We start from the raw sequence: 14008 nt of genomic DNA, 5'->3' as shown, positions 1-14008 counted from the left end.
TCACAACGTACCTATCGATGTGCTGTACTGTAACAGTTGTGTTAATAAATGTGACACTTCTGTCACTAAATGTAACTGGGTTTTCTCTTTTGATGCAAGTCAATTGTCAGGATGAGCATTCTAAAGCATTCTGTCAGGGTAAAAATATTAAATAAATTAACTTTTCTCTCTTAACAACACGTGGGCAGGGTGGGATCTTCCTTGGCTCGGGTATGAGGTCGAATGAAACATCATTTTTACATAAGATAACTTTTATTGAAGATTTGTACAACTGTATCTTACGGGATGTTCTGGTTCGGAGAGCGGCAGCTGTGTCGTTTGTGAAGTCTTCTGCTGCGGCAGCGGCGGCGGCGGCGGCGTCTGATTACGCGTAGCGGTGTGTATCTCGTGTCGCCGTCTCGCCCAGTTGACTGGAGACGCGCAGCGCGAGGTGGCCCGTTTAATTATTGCGAGCGAAATCCTGCATCGGATGATACCTTGGGTGTCGCGTCCCAGTGTTTCTCTTCTCTAAGCGGCCGCGTGTGTTCTGCGTCGGCCAGCGGAGCGGCGCGGCGGGGGGAAGGCCAGTGTGGCGGACTCGAACCACGGACTCCCGCTTGCCAGTCTTCGGCTGTCCGGTCTTCATCCCAGCTCACAGGTGACTACTGATGTGAGGCCGTCTCCTTCCCGTCCTCACGAGTCACCCGGGTATGTAAAAACCAGACTTCAAGTACCTTTTAACTTCTGTCTTCTGGCGCCGCGGCTGCTGCTTGCTATTCCATTACAGCGGCGGACTTGGTTCGTCTGTGCATGATGCAGACTCTTCTTGCATGACGGTCTTCAGCACCGAAACTGACTGAAAACTACTGCTACTCTTCTTTTCTTCCTTCGTCTCTCGTCTTCATCTCCGTCCCCGTCTCCGTCTCCGTCTCCGTCCCCGTCTTCGTCTTCATCTTCATCTGTCGGGCCCACTGCGTCTCGCGTATTTATTCACTTCAGTTTACTGGAGGTGAACGACTTCACGGTCATTGCCTCTTCTGTCACGTTGAGAAGCTCCTCGAAGAATCTTCTTAACGTCGGTCATTGGCTCTTGGAATGTAGGCGAGGGCTTTTGACCCCATGTGACGACTGAGAAACACGTGAGCCAGGTATTGCCTCTTCTGTCACGTTCAATAGCTTCTCGAAGAATCTTCTTTACGTCGGTCATTGACTCTTGGGATGTAGGCGAGGGCCTTTGCTCACATACGACAACTGAGAAACACGTGAGCCGGTCGGGCGATGCCCTGACGGCTGAATCGACAGCGCCCACTTATGTGGAACTTGCTGACTTCACGGTCATTGTCTCTTCTGTTCTGCTTTTCGGCCCGCTGTTTGCGAGTATGTAACTCTCTAAACTAAACCAAGTTTTTCATTTATATTCTAATTTCTAGTTCACTTTGATTTCACTAATTTATTTACTTAAGTACCGCTCAACATTCCTCCACCCTTCGGAGAAATTCGCCCTCGAATTTACTACTCAACATTCCTCCACTCTTCACACGGCAAAAGCACAAGCAATGAAAACTCTCGACTTAGAAGATTACACCCGCTTCACATTAAGTATGTGGAAAATACTCTATCACTTTACAAAAGCACTGTACGGTCATGAATCACATAGTTCTTACATAAATGGTTGTAATAAGTGTAACAAACCTTGATGACAATGAGTAAACAAAAATAGATTATTCACTTAGAAAGTTACATAGCAACATCTGTTTAAGCAAGCCTATATGAATGCAAGAATATCTATTCTACAGTATTGTTTATTTTAACCAGAGACTGTTTAATAAAGAATGAAGTACAATAAACAAAATTAATACACTAATGCTCAAAAGTAACTACTGAAGTACACCAGTTAAGAGTGTGGTATCCAGTTAACAGGGATTTGATGAAGTGGTATATTATTATTTGGCTTATTTTTTCGTCTTAAATAAAAGAAAACTGTACAAAGCAGAAACACCAACACAAAGGTTCCAGATATACCCGTTCCTAGGATTATAATTTTAGTTTTGTGTTCACCTTTTAAATTTAAGACATGTTTCATCATAACAGTGGCATCAATTTTGCCTTGCTGTGAGTTTATGAACGTATCTAATGACTTCAGAAGGAACTGTCAAGGGAGTCATTGAGGTAGGACAGGTTTTGTGTAGGAAATGCTTGCATGGCGTTTTCTGAAAAAAGCAAACAACATGGTTATGAACCTACCAACCTAGTAAAAACAAAAACAAAGAAAAGAAGGAATACATTGTTAACTACAAGATCAACATGCTTCTACGTTCAAGTTTTCTTTCTTAAAAAATAAACCATTATAATTTATTAATTATTTACATTTGTATACCGTCCACAGTCTACTAAGTTTCAACTAGGACATACGCACCCTTGATCGAAGATTGTATGGTGCCATGTCTGTATGCTGTGCTGGCGTGGCCACTCTTTTTCCTTTACAGGAACTTCCTCCACCCTTCGGAAAAAGAGACACTATTGCTGAAGGAATTACATCTGGATCGCCCTTAAAAGGTTTTAAACGACTTGCATGGACAATGGTAGTTGTTGAATGGCGGCCGATATGGACAGCAGTTGATATAGTGAACGTCGTCTTTGTTGTAAACATACTGTTATGTTAATTATTGATTTTGTAACATACAAAAGTCATCTCTTGGTAATTTTGTACACATTTTGGTATTAGAAAAGCCCCATGTCATTTAAAGCATGTGTGTCAGTGTTTACCTCTCTACCTATATCATTCGGTACACTATTGAATTTTCAGATGTTAACGGATTATTGGGTCACCCCTTATCTCATACACCATGATGCCATAGGACCTGTCTCTGCAAAATATAAACTATTAATTCACGTATTCATCCCGTTACAGATCGTGATTTCTGGTGTACTACGTTACATTTTAATGTCAGTCACTATTCGTACCACGCCAAGGTTCCCGGATTCGATTCCCGGCGGGGTCAGGGATTTTCTCTGCCTCGTGATGACTGGGTGTTGTGTGATGTCCTTAGGTTAGTTAGGTTTAAGTAGTTCTAAGTTCTAGGGGACTGATGACCATAGATGTTAAGTCCCATAGTGCTCAGAGCCATTTGAACCATTTGAACTATTCGTACTTTGTTCTTAACGTATGAAAATCCATTTCGAGCTTGAGTTCATCTTAAGGCCTAAATTAAGTCTATATTAACACTTGATAACGTAACGAGTTATTTGCGGCAACTACTTGTTTTTGCAGTGATATCACACACGTTTCACGGTATCATTCTGGTAGAAGAAATCTGATTTCCTTTATCGAAATGCGCTAAATGGTCTTTGAAAGGAAACTACTCTACTGGCCATTGAAATTGCTACACCAAGAAGATATGCAGATGATAAACGGGTATTCTTTGGAAAAATATATTATACCAGAACTGACATGTGATTACATTTTCACGCAATTTGGGTGCATAGATCCTGAGAAATCAGTACCCAGAACAATCACCTCTGGCCGTAATAACGGCCTTGATACGTCTGAGCATTGAATCAAACAGAGCTTGGATGGCGTGTACAGGTACAGCTGCCCACGCAGCTTCAACACGATACCACAGTTCATCAAGAGTAGTGCCTGGCGTATTGTGACGAGCCAGTTGCTCGGCCACCATTGACCAGATATTTTCAATTGCTGAGAGATCAGGAGAATGTGCTGGCCAGGGCAGCAGTCGAACAATTTCTGTATTAAGAAAGGCCCGTACAGGACCTGCAACATGCCCTCGTGCATTATCCTGCTGAAATGTAGGGTTTCGCAGCGATCTAATGAAGGGTAGAGCCACGGGTCGTAACACATCCGAAATGTAACGTCCACTGTTCAAAGAGCCGTCAATGCGAACAAGAGGTGACCGACGCGCCAAACACGGATACGACCATCATGATGCTGTAAACTGAACCTGGGTTCATCCGAAAAAATGACGTTTTGGCATTCGTGCACCCAGGTTCGTCGTTGAGTACACCATCGCAGGCGCTCCTGTCTGTGATGCAGCGACAAGGGTAACCGCAGCCATGGTCTCCGAGCTGATAGTCTATGCTGCTGCAAACGTCGTCGAACTGTTCGTTCAGATGGTTGTTACCTTGCAAACGTCCCCATCTGTTGACTGAGGGAACGAGACGTGGCTGTACGATCCGTTACAGCCATGCGGATAAAATGCCTGTCATCTCGACTGCTAGTGATACGAGGCCGTTGGGATCCAGCACTGCGTTCCGTATTACCCTCCTGAACCCAACGATTCCATATTCTGATAACAGTCATTGGATATCGACCAACGCGACCAGCAATGTCGCGATGCGATAGACCGCAATCGTGATTGGCTACAATCCGACCATTATCAAAGTCGGTAATGTGATGGTACGCATTTCTCCTCCTTACACGAGGCATCATAACAACGTTTCACCAGGCAACGCCGGTCAACTGCTGGTTGCGTATGAGAAATCGGTTGAAAACTTTCCTCATATCAGCACGTTGTAGGTGTCGCCACCGGCGCCAACCTTGTGTGAATGCTCTGAAAAGCTAATCATTCGCATACCACAGCATCTTCTTCCTGTCGGTTAAATTTCGTCTGTAGCACGTCATCTTTGTGGTGTAGCAATAATAATAACTGACGATTCGGATTTTTACGTATAATTAGCGCATCTTTATGTAAAGATGACACGTATTTCAGTTTTAATGCACCCTGAAGGCTCGCTCAAAGCTGATCTCGAAGTAAAAACATTTAGATACTATTAAACATCATACAGAGAACAATAGTTATATCTGCGTAACAAACAGTGTTCGATCATGCTGTCAAGGAATAACAAAAGCTAAAAGCTAAGTAATGAAAAAATCTAAAGCAGATCCATGATGTCCCCAGTTTGCTCCCCATTTGCCAGATGCTTGCTGTGGCAATCCTAAGTATTTCAGCTGTAGACGAATGGGACCAGCGAGACAGCACATGGCTTGGCTGTTCTCCAGCTGTAAGACTGTGATTAACTACTTATTTCAACAGCCACTTAGAACTATTAGTCTCATTTACTGGGGGCAAAATAGCTGTCTTACTGTTTTGCGGATTCAACGAACGGTTCTCAGAGTTCATGTGTATCGTTCTATTTTGCATTGCCAGTCAGCAATTTTAAAGCGTATGCAGATTAAAACTTTTCGTTAGTTACTTATGTGTACAGCAAGCACAAGAATGAATATGTATTTAACTTCGATAGCATGTACGAATTTTTCTTGTTTTTGATATTTGAAATCACGCTCGTAAGGTCTGAAGTCTTAGACATGCTCGCATAGCCTCGACAGAGATGTTTGCTCTGTGTAGATGCGCTCCAGATTTATCTGTGGGTTGCGAGGAGAGGAGACGAGAGGAGTCTGTCTGTTGCGTTTCGGTGTTAAATGTGAACAGTAAAGTTTTCGTTTCTTAGGAGCTAGGGACAGACAATGGAGATTTTTGGAATTTTATTATTAATCAGTAGAAAACGCTCCGGTGATCCAAAAGAGTTGATTTATACATTGGTACGATTATATTTGCGAAGAATAGGTAACAGGTCATGATTAACGTTATTTTATTTGTAGTAGCGGTTTGATAATCCAGAGAGAGAAATGGATTGAAAAATTTGATTTTGGAGTTTTGTTTAAGTAGAGATTATGCATGTGAGGTTCAATTTTCGCAAATCTTGACTTATTGTTACGCGAGTTCAGAGAAAGCTTAACTATATTTGAAATTTCATTAAATGTTATTAAGTCAAAGAAGATGAAATAGGAATTGAGTTCATTTAAATCAGTCACCTCAAGAGTCAATTAATTTTATGTGTATTTAAAAACCATTATCAAAAATTTTGAACCAAGAATGATAGCAATGTTTTTACAGTAGGCATTGAATCTCTGCTTATCTCTGTAGTTAGATTTTATAGCTCTGTTACAGAGATGCGCTGTAGCTACGAGAGCAGTTTACACCCAGGTGAGAGAACTGATTCTTCCTTTAGTCAAATATAACAGCGACCAACTTTACTTTCAAAGTAATCAGTTCTCTTTTATCAAAGTTCATAGTCCGATTTTGTGATTACAATAAGTTTGAGATAGGCCATGATATTTCTTAGGATTATCGCAGTTAAATTTATCTACGCATTCTCGCATTTGAATTTTTGTCACCAACAGCCTTCAGCTATTTATAGATTCTGGTTCACTTACAGATCAACTTTCACTTGCAGAAACAAATCAAAACAAGCAACTTTCATGTGAGATAAAGCGGCCACGAAAACATAAAATATTGTAGGATACATTCTTCTCGTATAGATGACATGCAAGGTAAACGTATAACATGCAAGTGAGATAAAGCAGCAAAGAAAACACAAAGAATTGTAAGATTGTATAAATTACATGCGAGGTAAACGTATAAAAAAGCTACAGTGCGTAACAAAATTAAAGGATATCTTTTTAAAACACCTTAATTATCTACCATTCCTACCCTCAAGTTTGTGATTTGGCTCAAAGATAACTTCCACTGTAAATTCACTAAAGTATGGCTGCCTGCGACAACCCTCTCGGGCTCAGCGACGCTTCGAAATAGTGAAAAAGGACACAATTCAGAAGTCCATGTCAACTTTAAGGAGGGTTCATGATGTCACTTTGGCATCACGTTCCTCCGCAATTTTGACCAGTGACACAGTGGATATGACACACGGTGGGAAGGCCATCACACCTTCTCTTAGCTACAGTTCACACCTTCTATTGCCGCCTCAGTGACAGAGGTCAGAGCCGTGACACGCAACTTTGAAATCACGCGGTTTCTTTTATGTGTGGCCGCAAGATTTCGACATACCGTCGCTCAGAACCGACACAAAAAGGCCTGGGGGGGGGGGGGGGGTTGGCATATAGTGTTTTGTGCACATGAAACCACTCATTTGCTCGGATCATTGATTTCCACTGTGCCGCTTGGTTTCCTCCTCCGACAATTTGAATTTCGCGCCGTTCCACAGTTCCTCTATATTCCACGAAATGTTGGTTGTGTCTAGGTGTAGGAGTGATGGTGTGGTTGCGCTAGTGGCGTCAAAGGTGATAACCTGGAAACGTGAAAGCTAGGCTGGGCGATCAGTAGATGACTGCCGGTGTTTAAGGCTGCCGCGTCGCATAGGGGGTCATGGCTGCCGATAGCAAGTGTGTCCATTGCAGTTAAGCTCTGCGAAAGTGCAGAAATACGTCGTGGTGGTTTATTTCTATGTTGCTGTTCATCCGTTTGGTTATTAGGTGGATTCATTCAGGATAGTGAAGAGAGTACTTCGTAGCCAAGATTTGTGGTTAGGCTCCACTGATCGCTTCCGTTGTCTTTCTTCAGTGCAGCCGGCCGGGTTCGGTTATGTGGTGCAAACCGTCGTTGTAATGTTTATTTCTACATTAAGAAGACAACGCCGATAGAAAATTACGACGATAAGAAGGTGTGTGATTTTGCCGCGGCTGTTGACTAATAGAACTGACTAAGATAGCTATGTTGATTCCTTAGCTTCTTGGTGGTATTTTCCAAGCTATTAAAGTGCCGGTAGGAACTCCGAGTTGTTAGCGTCATTATTCAGCTGGAGAACTGCAAAAGCATGTCCACGGTAGCAAAGTGGTTGAATCAACGGGTAAGTAGTGGCACCCACATTCCAGGGTTGCTAATTTTCATTCTCATTGTCTTGTTGTGGTGTGGTGACGCCGTTGTGAAATGTTGTAAGGCAAAGTTTCATTAGTTGCAACGGGGTGTTAGCAGGGAATGTTACTACATGGACCCGTCGTAGTAGGCTGATAGAAAGGATAGTTATTCAGCAGTGCTATCATTCTAGGCTGTGGCGATTCTGGATCGTCCGTATCTTGTTGTTGCTACTGATGTAACGCAAAATGAGGAGATGCTGGTGGTCTGTCGGTGAGTACGTTGGGTTTTTAAAAAACTGAAGCTTGGACTGTGAAAAGCTGAGACGTCTCTGAGCTGTGTTGTGTGGCCACAATTTCGTGGCAGTGCAGGGCATTGTATTGTTCCTTTGAATTGGCTCTACAGGTTTTATTTTATTTTTTGGGGTGGTTGCTCTGCGGAGTGTGTTCTTTGAAGTAGCGCGCTTCGCTTCCGTAGAACAGTAAAGTGGTGCACCACCGCAGATAGTAAATTTTAAGTAATAGCGCTTTACCGCAACTGATGAGTCAGGTACGGGCACACGGGCTTATTTAAGGATACAGGGTACTTCTAAATGGTACAAAAATCGAATTATTTATGACTTTGTTAAATCCTGTAGTCCTTCCTGATTACACTGCTATATATATTATAGTGTTTCAAATGAAAAATGACCTACATATACTTTGTACACCACCACGCCCCCCTTTATTTCCGTTACAGACACCAGTATTATTTCGAAAAGAACTGTGAACTTCCTGTTGCCAGCGATTATACGTATGATACATTGTATGTGTTGGTAACACTGCAGGTTTATAGTGTCTGTAAATGATTATCTTTGCTAGTATCTACCTTGGTTTCGCTGAAGCAGTTTGTGCATGTGTTACTGAATGTTTGTTGCCCAAGTGCTACATAAATTTGTGGAAGTACATATCCTTTAGTGTACAATAGGTACGAACTATTCCACGCAACAAGAAATTCAATAAAAGGAATTTTCGTTCTAACCAGTTCACAAACAAAGCTAGCCACATTGTTGAAAGTAACCTATGTATCAGTTCCTCAGTGAAGAAACTCCCACATGACACGCCTCCTAGTGATTGAAATTTTTGTGTTAACAATGACGGTATTTGCAGTAGATTTGTTGCTGTTGGTGTGGGCATCTTACCTTCTTTGATAAAGCAAGTGGTGAAATGTAAACAATGTGATCGTGTAGGCTGTCTGGAAACAACTGAACAACAAAGTAGCAGGAACGGTTTTAGCGTCAAAATTGGTTGTGCTGTGTAGATCCTGATTCGAACGTTGCCCATTATTCATATGATGTGAATTGGAAGTTAGTGTATGCAATGCGTGCAATAGGGAAAGGAAACAAGGCTGCTCAAACGTTTTATTGTTTGATGGACCTTTCTCCTCCTCCCATCAGGTTCAGGAAGTTAGTAAAAATACTTTTAGGTGCTTTGACGGTTATGTCTAAAGCACACGTGCAATAGATGGAACTGTAAATATTAGTGGAACCAGGGACACTGCTGTTGCACTAGATGGGACATGGCAACGTCGAGGACATCGTTCCTTGAATGGTGTCGTAAGTATTACTCCCCTGGAGAATAGAAAAGTTGTCGATGTTGAGTGCTTATTTAAGTACTGCTACACCTGCCATGGTAACACTGAAGGACATATTGAACATCAGTGTTCTAAGAATTATGATGGCTGCAATGGAGGTATGGAGTGTGATGGAGCTCTAAAAATATTTCAGAGGTCGGTGCCCGTTTATAGCGGTAGATATACGAAGTACCTAGGTGATGGGGACTCCAAAGCTTTCAATAAAATTAATGATTTCAGTGTTTATGGTGATACGTTGGTAACAAAACTGGAGTGTTGTGAACATGTGAAAAAGAGGATGGGTGCTAGATTGAGGAAGCTACGAAGAGAAATGAAAGGAAAGTTGTTATGTGAAGTAAAATCGCTGCCTGGCCGAGGCAGATTGACTGAAACTGAAATAGACTTTCTTCGGAGTTATTATGGACTGGCCTTTAGACGGGCTACACCACTGAATGATGTTTCAGCAATGAGAAAAGCCGTATGGGCCAACTACCTTCATAAGTGGTCCACAGATGACCACCCTGTTCACGGACCTTGCCCTAAAGGAGCAGATTCTTGGTGTGATTACCAAAAAGCAAAAGAAGGTGGTCAAATATTCCATCATAAGCATTCTCTTCTTGAGCCTGTTGTGAATGAAATAAAACCAATTTTTAGAAACCTGAATGACCCTGTTTTTCTTAGTAAATGTCTTCATGGGGGCACTCAGAATACAAACGAAAGTTTCAACCATTGCATATGAGAAAGATTACCCAACAATGTTTTTGTAGGACTAAATACATTAAAAGTTGGTGTACTAGTTTCAGTGATATGTTTCAAAGGTGAAATGATACGAAGGCTGGAAGTCATGAGAAATTTAGGCATAAAATGTGGCTCTAATATGGTTGATCAATTACTTGCGTGTGACAGACATCGGGTGCATGAAGATGAAAGATTCGCTCTTCACGTTTCCAAAGAAGCAAGAAGTGGTAAAAAAATGCCAAGAGCAAGCTTGGAGAAATGCTGCAGGATGAAGGCTATACTTCAGGAATGTTCTGAGGCACAGTTTAATTGGTCTCATATCTTCATTCGTAATTTCCCGCAAGTTGCATTTTTCAGAATTCAGGTACAAATAATTCCTAAAGTTTATAAAGCATTGCTCTAATTTTTTTCTGTAACTTCCAATAGTCTAGACTTATATAGCAGACGTAAGATTTATTGCAGACTCAATTTAGTTATAGAAAAAATATCATTTTTTAATAGGAACAAAATTATAAAAATTAAAATGTAAGATGTGATTTTTTTTATCCGTGTAACCTACGTAATAGGTGGAATTAAATATATCTAGTACCTTTACCATCATGTCACGCATTCTGGTAAAAATTAGGTCTCCTTCAAATGTATAACATCGGATTAAATTGTACCTCAATTAGAGGAAGCATTTTGGAAAAAAGAGTTGCATCAATTTCTTTGTAATTTTTTTAATAACCCTAAGCAGATTCAAAAATATTCGAAATACTTCTAATTTGTTTAGAAAGTGCCCTGCATTACCTGATACCAGCAAAAAATCTGCAAAACATACATTATAAACAGTGCCTGCAGAAATAAGTGTTGATTTTTACATAATATTGAGCTGGAAAAGTACCCCGTATTCTTAACACTGTTCTGCGCAATGCATTAGTGTCTGCACGATTACAGCCTGAGCACTGTTCGACCTCGCTGTCGTGGCTACGCCCCGTTAAGGTCAAGTTATCGCACTGCGGTTGTGATTCTGTGAGCGTATAGCACGCCTGTGTGACATTAGCTTATTGTCTAAATATAGTGGTCATTGAGCTTGGACACTATCAAGTTTATCACATTATGATTTAAAAGCCTTGTTAGCCTATTCTGTTTGAATGCAGTAATAATACGCTTGGCTAGTATAAAGTTTTTTTCTTTTTTATCACAGTAAGTATCAAGCGCCTATTTGCTAAAGCAGGGCTCTCTTCACTTAATTTGCTAATCACACACTTCGCCATTATTAGGTTTAAGTTCTAAGAACCTAGTTGCTAAAGCTTGACTCTCTTTTGCCTGCCATTTGAGTGTCTGATGGTTAAAACCTTACCCTAGTATTGAAGCTACCCACCGCCCTTTCTTGTTCTGTGCTCTTTGTACTTATCGTGGGGCTAAGTAGTTGAGCTTCGGGCATGGAACACGCCTATTAAGGGTAAAAACGGCCGATAAAAACTTAACTTTTCCTTGGAAGATTAGTCATTGTGGTCTTAGTTTCAGGGATCCTGCCGTAGCATGTAGCACGTTGGCCTGTGTTCATGTCTTACCACCCAATCTTGCGGGAGATCTTCCTGGGCAGAGGCCTAGATCCAGAGCTTCATCAGGACCGAAACGGCTTTCACTTCCTGTCATCATACAGAGGACGACGGGTGTCGAACAGCCGGAAGAGCATGATGTTTAATTGATTCCATTCCAGCCTCGATATTTCTGCCCTCCAGTGCACGATATCGGGAACACCACACATTTCGCCGCTGAAGAAGACTTTTGCAGTGCAGTTTGCAACAGGACAAGATTCTAGAAACGTTCGACACTGCTACAACCTACTGTCGTTTCTGCTCTGCGTAAGGACATTGTGGCTCTGCAACACCAATGAACGTGATATGACCCCACTGGAGTTTAGTGTGACCGCAATATTTACTTTGGTATACAGAATGGAATCATTAGCGACTTTTCGAAACCACTCGACAAAATTTGAACTTGATTCTCCTGCGCGCACTCCTGTGGCGTGGTCAGTGGGGCGCTAAATTCTGATGCTCGTGAATAAAGCAGCATAGGGTCCCTTGGAGAACCCACTCCTAGTTCGGAAACACACTCGGTGCCAACCACGCATTTGTGTTCAGCACTTAAAAAACTTTGACGCCAATTTAGCCTCGCGGCTGCCCTAACGCCTGTGTGTTAGGCAACCTCTTCAACATCCTTGACGGGTTTGCTTTCATTCAGGCGCTGGAGCAGTCGCCGGCTTTCTTAGAGAAGGGTTGAAACGCCCTGGTGGTGGCACACGTGTCTAATGTTGTCAAGAACATCTTCCTGTTGCTCATCACACTACAAAACTATGGTTTTCGCCCTGCGAACTGTATGGGAATCAAAGCCTCAAAGGAAGTGACAGTTTTAGTGGTGTCATTCATTCCACGCCCTGACGCCTTGTAATGTCGATTATGAGCATCTGTTGTCTGCAATATTTTCTTCGGCCGCCCATAAGAAAAACCATATGATTTCAACGCTGTGTGCTGCAGTTCTGCCCGTCACAGAAGTAGCAGAAGAAAGAGTAAAATGTGGAAAATGAGAGGTGTGAATGTTTTCCCATCGTGTGTTACGCCTACGGAGGTGTTCGGAAACATTTTAGTGAAATTTGTTGTCCATGTGACATCAATAACACACCTAAAATCTCACATATACTTCTGAGATGTGATGACCTCTTTTTTCGGATTTGTGAACACATTGTTGTTTGAAGAGTTGCTGAGTGCGAGGGTGACGTCGCTGTCATCCGTGCTTCCGCACCGTTACAGTAAAAGGCACCTTTCAACCAACTTTCAACTTACGCGTCGAAATCGGAAACAGTCACGGAGTTTTGGAAAAGTTATTGATTAATTTTGTTGCGTAGTGTATTTGCTCTGGATTATGTGCATCTTACTGAACTATCGAGGCTCGTTCCTGTATTTGCCTATCCAAAAATATATTTCATACATGGGTTACAATTCTTCTGCTTTTGTGTCGCTGATAGTTTCCAGTTATTGTATTGTTCCCTTCATTACGTAGCATTACTTATTTAACTTCCTTTGTTGGTAGCAAAAGCAGTACCTTCCACTGACCAAAATAGTTCTCTAAATGTATTTTTACTGATAATTCATGGGATCGTTTGCCCTGCCTCCCTTTAAAAACTCGAGCATCTCCCAGTATACAAGTGGTAGGTTAAAAACTCTCTCTCACACTGTCGCATCCTCTTTCACTGTAGTATTGTAACACATTGACATGTGATGTGGGCGGAGGGTAGAAATAACGATTACTATTCAGTATATACGTAGAATTGTGATCATACGAACATAAGAATCTCCAGCCTGTTTCGAATACATATGTTACTCTCTGTTTCAAGTATTTTGGCAAATATCAGAGACAAAAGTATAGTCAGAGTCCCCCAGGAAAATGTAATAGGGCTGCTATTATTTTCTACATATATAAATTATCTGGCTGACGTGGTAAGCTACAATCTGCGGCTCTTTGCTGATGATGCTGTGGTGTACGGAAACTTGTCGAAGATGAGTGACAATGGGAATATACAAGATGAATTATACAAAATTTCCAGTTGGTATGATTAATGGCAGTTGGCTCTGAATGAAGAAAAACATAAGTTAGTGCGAAAGGGTATGAAAAACAAACTGTAACGTTTGGATACAGCAATAGTAGTATCTAGTTTGACACAGTCATGTGTGTAACGTTGCAAAGTGATATGAAATGGGAAGAGCGTGTGAGAATTGTGGTAGGGAAGGCGAATGATTGACGAGTCAATTGGCAGAATTTTAGGAACATGTGGTTCATCTGTTAAGGAGACCTCATATACGACGCTATTCTTGAGTAGTGCTCGAGTGTTTGGCAACCACATCAGGTTAGTTTAAAGGAAGACATCGAAGCAATTTAGAGGTGGCTGCTAGATTTGTTATTGGTAGGTTTGAACAACACACAAGTGTTTTGAGAAGCTTTGGGAATTCAAATGGGAATCTCTGGAGGGA

Source organism: Schistocerca nitens, chromosome 1 (genome assembly GCF_023898315.1).
Source record: "Schistocerca nitens isolate TAMUIC-IGC-003100 chromosome 1, iqSchNite1.1, whole genome shotgun sequence".
Taxonomy (NCBI): domain Eukaryota; kingdom Metazoa; phylum Arthropoda; class Insecta; order Orthoptera; family Acrididae; genus Schistocerca; species Schistocerca nitens.
Note: the sequence above shows the minus strand (reverse complement) of the source record.